The sequence below is a fragment of the Penaeus monodon genome, chromosome 35, assembly GCF_015228065.2.
Source record: "Penaeus monodon isolate SGIC_2016 chromosome 35, NSTDA_Pmon_1, whole genome shotgun sequence".
NCBI lineage: Eukaryota > Metazoa > Arthropoda > Malacostraca > Decapoda > Penaeidae > Penaeus > Penaeus monodon.
In genome coordinates this window covers 19,540,581-19,549,393 of record NC_051420.1, presented here as the reverse complement: position 1 = coordinate 19,549,393, position 8,813 = coordinate 19,540,581, and positions in this window count along the sequence as shown.

Genomic DNA, 8,813 nt, shown 5'->3' with positions numbered 1-8,813 from the left:
GCGACTTATGTCACCACTTGTCCCATAAAAATGTAAAATGGGTTCCCCAAGCGGTTTGAAATCAAGGCGACCATTACTGTTTTTCCATGATTCTGTTTGAACCTTCCCTTTTTTAGGCCCTTCGGGCCATGGGGCACTTGGGCTCGGGTCTTTTGGGGTAAAATGGGGTGGGATTTTCCCAAAAGGTTTTACATCGCGGGGGGCCAAGTCTTTTTTCCAATGCCCTAATGTGAAGTGATTTAACCAGGGCTTGCTGGGGGGCTCCATTTCATTCAAAAAAAAACAAAAAAAAAAAAACCACCACCCCATGGGGTACCGGGGGAGGGTCGACCCCCCCCCGGTTAACATGCCTGAACTCACTTTTTGGGGGGGGGATGGGCCTTCTGATGCAAAAAAGGTTAATTCTTTTGATTGTGAAAAAGTGACGAACAGGGGGTCAATCCCCCTTGAAAAACACTGGGAAATCATTCACACAGGGGGGCTTACTTTGTAAATACTGCCGGGTTGATCTAAAAAACAGGCACGCCTTTCCAGTCCGGTGCAAAAAAAACCCAATAAAAAAAAACAAAAAAAACAAAAAAACAAAAAGTTTCAACAGTCGCCCAATCTTTGCCAACTCCATTGGGGCCCCCCTTGGTGGGGGGAAATACCATACTCCTGGGCCAAAAGTAATTGGGTGAAAAGTGGTCAAAAGCTTATAAATGGAAAAGTTCCCTCCAGGACCCTGCCACCAAAGTTGAAAATTTCATGGGATGTGAATCAAGATGAGCCCAATTGACAAACAAGTCCTATCTTGGAGAATGTCCCAGTTTGAACTTGCGGGAAATGTGTGGGAAGTGTTACTGTCAGTAAAAACTGTATCTACTCTTAAGAATCAAGGACTCCACGGCCCTTCCAGAGGGTTGCCCAAAGTGTCTCACCCAGAAGGTGGAGCCGCCCATTGAAAATCTCCCAAGATTAGAAACTGAGTGGCATCTGCCCAAGTAGATCTCCAGATCATCTATGTTGAGATTATGTGGAGGGAAGGAGATGCAACATTGTAACGTCGTGCCAAGCCTAATTGTCAGAGGTGTTCAACCTGCCAGTGTTGTCGCAGGTGGCTAAGCCTGGAAGGAAAATATACTGACGTACCATTACTATTACCTCCTCCATGAGGTCTCTTATCCAAACGTCCCATAAATGGGCTTGAATTTGGAATCCTCTCCGGGAAATCAGACGATTTCCCACTGCGTTACAAGCTCTAGTAGCAATACACAAATGGGTTACATGAAGCTGTCAGACATTGCAGTTTTCCCATTTTGCATGAAATTCCCTGACCGTTCCATGGGCATTAGGGTATTCCAGTTCTTTAAACTACATCTTTATAATTGTGTTTGGCAACACCCGGTGGTCAAAGTTTGGCCCCCCACCTTTAAGCTGCCCTTCCAGGTAATTGGGAGAATCTTTCGAGGGGGTCTGTTTACCCATGAATAGTTTCCACAGGTTTCCTTTGACAGGCTTAGGTTTTATTTCGCCTAGGGCAAAGGACGCGGACCTGGAGCCTTTGCTCAGGGGGCATTCTTGCCTAGCATTGGGAGGCCGCTGTGGATGTGGGGGCAGCTGGAGCTGTCACCATTCGAGGCCAATGGAAGCCCCTGCCTGAGGCTCCCAAAGACCCCACTTTAAAATCGAGTATTTTGAACAGGCTCAGGATTCCTGTGCCAGAGCAAAGGGACTACTTGAGCCTTTGCTTCAGGGGAATTTGCCTAGCAAGCGGAGGCCCCCTGATGGATGTGGTGGCAGGGTGGAAGGCTGTCACCACTAAGGCCCCTGGAACCCGCCTGACAGCTCCAAGACCACTTTGAAATGATCTTTTGAATAAAAGGCTCAGGTATTCCCTTGCACTGGGAAAGGGAGTATATCCTGAGCCTTTGCTTCAAGGGGCATTCGCCTTAGCAGCATAGGACCTGTGGAAGTAGCTGGCATCTGGAGCCTGTCAACCGGGAGGCCTCTGGAGCAATTACCGATGGCTCCCAAAAGACCTACTGGGAGGTGAGGAGTCTCCTCAATAGACCCTCACTACTACCCGTTTCTGTTAAAAAGTCACCAGAGGCCAGTTTCAGCTATTGGGGGGTACTGAGGGTTCTAAAAGGAAGTGGCAGAGTAGTTGTTGTAAGAAGCACGGAGGGGCAAGGGGGGGTAGTTGGTTAAGGCTAACATGCCTTCTCGCTGCAGCGCTTACCGCTGGCCTAGTCTAGGTGCGAAAAGAGGAGCAGCTATGCTGAAGCCTCCCCCTGCCCAGGTTCACAAGCCCTCTCCGGCATCGATTGATTCTGGAGTGCCTCCTCCAATGGTCACCCATAGAAAATTGGGCTCCTTGCGGTTACAGGCTAAAACTGTGGGGAATATTGGAGCAGGCAGGAGGCCCCACGAGGATGGATCCATGGCACACCGGTGTGTGGACACGCCCTGGCTCCATACCAACATCCTGCCCCTCAAATGCTGGGGGTGGTCGGGCCTTGCCCAGACCTCTCCCCAAGAAAACATGGATTATTGGTGCCTAATAGCATGTATAGATCCAGTACTGAGGTGCTGTAATGTATAGTGGGGGCCTTTTCCCAGTTTAATTCAGGCGGAGGCAAGGCTGTGTCTTTGCCACCAACATATTTCAGCCCCTACATGGACTGGCTAATGGGCAGAGCTACTATCCAAAGTCAGGGAGGAACAAACCACTGGGCAATTCAGACACAATGACTTTGCAGAAAATGTTGCTATCACATCGAGGTCTCTGGGGAAAAATCCTTGTTGCCGGCTCTTGATGCATTTAACAAGAGACAAAGCACTGGGCCTAGAGGTATCCTTAACGGAAGACCAAGATTCAGGACTTTGGGGCCGTCTAGGGGAACCCCTTTCAGTTGATACATGCTTGCAATGAGGAAGTTGAAGTCACAGAGAGCTGCATACCTTGGTAGTGATTAGTCCATATCTCTGGGTGTCAGACCACAGAAATCAGTAGACAGATTGGTCTGGCAGCTGGAGGCCATTGAAATCGATCAACAAGATCATTGGTGATGTCGGTTACCTTTGCAGAAAGACAAGATACATGTTTCTTCAAGGCCTTGATACTTCAGTTATATACTTTTGTAACAATTCTTGGTGATCATAGGGATGGAGCATGTGTCCAACCGACGGTTACTAGCATAGAACCCGTTACTTATATTTGATCTGGGATCGCAAGTCAGGCCTATATGGGCACTAGCTCATTTCCCTGTGGGATGACCCTGGCCTATAGATGTCTCTCCGCGGAGACAAATCCGGATGTAGGAAGGCCCGTGTACGACCTGGGAGGTCATGGCTGGACAGCTTGATGAGACCTTAGAGACTGCGCCATGAATCCACTGAAAGTAAACTTGAGTAGGCCTGGAGCATGCATCACTATTGTTTAGAATCAGTCAGCATATAAAACTTGACACATGACGTTTCCTCTTTAGTACTGTAGATGTATAAGCCATGGATAGTGCCACATAAAAAAGTAAGACAACATATATTTGTGAAAATATTCGAAAGACCGTATTCTTAAGGCAATCTATAGCCGCCTTGCTATCAGTTTTCATGCTATTCCTTATCTACTTATCTGTCTCTTTATTGATATACTTATCCATTTCCCCTTTACTCTCTCTGGTCTTTGTATGTCCCTTTTTATTCTGTGATTTGCTACGTTAGGATTCTTATTCATGTCAATAAGGATTACCCACGTTTGTAATTTAGACTATAAATAAAAGAACCACCTACTGAATTCTTATCTCTGACCTCAGCATTTCATAAACTAAGTAGATACATTATATTAAATCGGACTTTTTTGGCCGCACGGTGTACGTTTGCCATCAACTTTCTTTCTCTTATCGAATTTCGTAAAAGTGGTTCTTCGAGGAACATCATGGGAGGCCGTGTCGAAACCTTATTTCTCATGAATGTTCCATTATTCCCTCGCCTCGTAACCCCCCACCCCCTCCGGACTCTACTAGTAGCTTTTCCGAGAAGTTCCAGCACCGTTTTACAACGCAACTTGCAAGGGGTATGACAAAAAAAAAAAAAAAAAAAAAAAGATAAAGGAGGTGAAAAGACAAAACCCATGTAGCACTGTCTCCTTTTCAGAAAGAGGGAAACCGTATTACGTCAAACATCTTTAAGAAATTGGGTATCCTTCACAGCACGAAAAGGACAAAGGAGTAATAAACCAAGGGAAATTATTCTTCCGTCTAACCTCCGTGTTCGTTGAAGAAGAGACGTGGATAATACAGATTTTGTTTTTTCTTTACGTGCTGTTTTGCCTCTTCTTCGCAAAACACGTTCCGGATCTAACACCATGGGATCTTTTCCTCTCGGTACCAATTTTATAAACCAGTACTGAACGTAAAATCACACACAATAATGGAGATATAAGTTGGAATGTGTGAAGGGCCAGTGAAAGTAAGTCTTTAGTTATCTATCTCCCTAATCTACTCATTCCATACTAGCTGGCTATCCATTCAGTTCAAATTTACATTATATAATCCAGGTAAATTTGTCATTTTCCTAATATTACTCTCCATTACGTTGGTTATTTGATTTTGAATTGAAGTTATTATAAAGTTTATGCAAAGAAAATACATGCAATAGAACGCATACACATTCATTATACGAATAATTGTATTTGGCCTTAAAACGTGTACTTGAGCTTAACAAAATGAAGGTAGTTATCCAGTGAGTTTCACGTTGTTTCTTATGCGAGTTCATACCACTAAAATGAAATATGAGTATAACAGATAGATTTATGAAAATCAATGAATGTAAGTAAACTTACACTACTTCAAGACATTCTTCTAGTCGACACATAATCTTCACAAAAGAAAAAAAATATATATACATATATATATTTATGTATATATATATTTATATATATATATGTGGTGTGTGTGTGTGTGTTGTGTGGTGTGTGTGTGTGTGTGTGTGTGTGGTGTGTCGTCGTGTGTGTGTGTGTGTGTGTGTGTGTGTAAAATATATATATATATATCTATATATATATATATATATTATATATATATATAATTAATATATCTTATACATACTAATATATATACATATATAGATATACTATATATATATATATATATATATATATATATATATATAATATACATATATATATATGTATGTAGTATGTATACACACACACACACACACACACACACCACACATACACACACACACACACACACACATCACACAACAACACAACACACACACATGTATATATATATTATAACATGTGTCCAGTGTGTGTGTGTGTGTGTGTGTGTGTGTGTGTGTGTGTGTGTGTATGTAGTGTGTGTGTGTGGTGTGTGTGTGTGTGTATAACATACGATAACCTAGCATTAATATATATATATATATATATATATATATATATTATATATAATATATATATTATATCTATATATATATATGTAATATTATATAAGATTATATATATATATATATATATATATATATATATATATATATATTATATATATATATCTATATATATTTACCACACACAAACACACACACACACACACACACACAACCACACACACACACAACACACACCACACACACACACACACACACACCAAACCCCACACATATCTAATATAAATAATATATACATAAAATATATATATGTATAATATTTATTTTTTTTCTTTTGTGCTGAAGATTAGTGTCGACTAGAAGAATGTCCTTTGAAGTAGTGTAAGTTTACTTACATTCATTGAATTTTAATAAATCTATCTGTTATACTTCATTTTCATTGTAGTGGTTCTATGAACTCGCATAAGAAAACAAGTGAAAATCAAGGATAACTACCTTCATATTTGTTCAAGCTCAAAGTACACCGTTTTAAGGCCAAATTACAATTATCGTATAATGGACTGTGTCATGCGTTCTACTTGCGTATTTCTTTGCATATTTAAACTTTATAATAACTTAATTCAAAATCAAAAACAAACGTAAATGGAGAGTAATACTTACGGAAAATGAAATACCCTGGATTATATAGTGTAAATGATCTTGAATGGATAGCCAGCTAGATGGAATGAGTAAGATAGGGAGATTAGATTAAACTAAAAGACTTTACTTTCACTGGCCATTCAACATTCACCAACTACATAATAATCTCCATTATTGTGTGTGATTTTAGTTCAGTACTGGTTTATAAAATTGGTACCGAGGAGGGGGGAACAAGATCCCAGGTGTAGATCCGGAACGTGTTTTGGCGAAGAAGAGGCAAAACAGCACGTAAAGAAAAAACAAAATCTGTATTATCCACGTCTCTTCTTCAACGAACACGGAGGTTAGACGGAAGAATAATTTCCCCTTCACCGGTTTTATTCACTTTGTGTCCTTTTCGTGCTGTGAAGGATACCCAATTTCTTAAAGATGTTTGACGTAATACGGTTTCCCTCTTTCTGAAAAGGAGACAGTGCTACATGGGTTTTGTCTTTTCACCTCCTTTATCTTTCTCTTTTTTTTTTTTTTTTTTTTTTTTTTTTTTTTCATACCCCTTGCAAGGTGCGTTTAAAACGGTGCTGGAACTTCTCGGAAAAGCTACATAGTAGAGTCGGAGGGGGGGGGGGGGTACGAGGAGAGGGAATAATGGAACATTCATGAGAAATAAGGTTTCGACACGGCCTCCCATGATGTTCCTCGAAGAACCACTTTTACGAAATTCGATAAGAGAAAGAAAGTTGATGGCAAACGTACACCGTGCGGCCAAAAAAGTCCGATTTAATATAATGTATCTACTTAGTTTATGAAATGCTGAGGTCAGAGATAAGAATTCAGTAGGTGGTTCTTTTATTTATAGTCTAAATTACAAACGTGTAATCCTTATTGACATGAATAAGAATCCTAGGCAAGAACTCTAGTCCGTAATACGTAGCAAATACACAAATAAAAAGGGAAGCATACAAAGACAGAGAAGTAAAGGTGAAATGATAAGTATATCAATAAAGAGACAGATAAGTAGATAAGGAATACATGAAAACGATAGCAAGGCGGCTATAGATTGCCTTAAGAATACGTCTTTCGAATATTTTCACAATTATATGGTGTCTTACTTTTTATGTGCACTATCATGCTTATACATCTACAGTACTAAAGAGTAACGTCATGTTTTCATAGTTATAGCTGACTGATTCTAACAATAGTGATGCATGCTCCAGGCCTACTCAAGTTTACTTTCAGTGGAGTTCATCGGCGCATCTCTAAGGTCTCATCAAGCTGTCCAAGCCATGACCTCCCAGGTCGTACCACGGGCCTCCTACATCCAGGATTGTCTCGCAGAGAGACAATCTGATAGGCAGGGTCATCCACAGGGAAATGAGCTAAGTGCCCATATAGCCTGACTTGGCGATCCCAGATCATATAAGTAACGGGTTCTATGCTAGTAACCGTCGGTTGGACAATGCTCCTTCCCGATGTTTCCGGCAAAAGAGACTTGTTACCAAAAGTATCAAACTGACAGTATCAAGGCCTTGAAGACATTTTAGCTTGGTTTTCTGCAAAAGGTACCGACATCACCAAATGATCTTGTTGATCGATTTCATGGCTCCTGCTGCCAGACCAATCTGTCTACTGATTTCTTGGTCTGACAGCCCAGAGATATGGAGTACGCCAACAAGGTATGCAAAGCTCTCTGTGACTTCAACGTCCTTACTGCAAGCATGGATCAATTGAACGGGTTTCCCCTAACAGGCCCCAAAGTCCTGAATCTTGGTCTTCGTCAAGGAGACCCTAGGCCCAAGGGCTTTGTCTCATTGTTAAATGCACAAGAGCCGGCACCAAGGATTCCAGAGACTCAGATGGGGATAGCAACATTTTCTGCAAAGTCATTGTCTGATATTGCCACCAGTGTTGTTCCTCACTGACTTTGGGATAGTAGCTCTGCCCATTATCCAGTCCATGTAGGGGCTGAAATATGTTGGTGCAAAGACGCAGCCTTGCCTCACTCCTGAATTAACTGGGAAGAAGTTCGACAGGCCCCCACTATACATTACAGCACCTTCAGTACTGGTATATAGGCATGCTATTAGGCCAATAATCCATGTTTTCTTGGGGGAGGAGGTCTGGCAAGGCCCACCACCCCCAGCATTGAGGGGCAGGAGTTGGTATGGAGCCAGGGCGTGTCCACACACCGGTGGGCCATGGATCCATACCTCTGGGGCCTCCTGCTGCTCCAATATTCCCCACAGTTTAGCCTGTAACCGCAAGGAGCCCAATTTCTATGGGTGGCCATGAGGAGGCACTCCAGAAGTCTCGATGATGGAGAGGCTGTGAACTGGCAGGGGAGGCTTAAGCAGAGCTGCTCCTCTTTTCGCACTAGACTAGCCAGCGGTAGCAGCTGCAAGCGAGAAGGCATGTAAGCACTTAACACTACCCCCCTTGCCCTCCGGTGCTTCTTACAACACATACTCTGCCACTTCCTTTAAACCTCAGTCCCCAATAGCTGAAACTGCCTCTGGTGAATTGTTCAACCAGAAACGGAGTAGGAGTGAAGGGTCTATTGAGGAGACTCCTCCTCCCAAAGTAAGGTCTTTGGAGCCATCAGGTAAGCTCAGAGGCCTCAACGGTGACAGCTCAGCTGCAATACTTCCACAGGTCCTATGCTGCTGGCAGAATCCCTGAAGCAAAGCAGAACGCCCTTTGCAGGCAAGGAACCTAGCCTGTTAAAAGACATTTCAAAGTGGGTCTTTGAGCTGTAGGCAGGTTCCCGGGGCCTTTAAAGTGAGCCAGCTGCCACCCCAAACCAA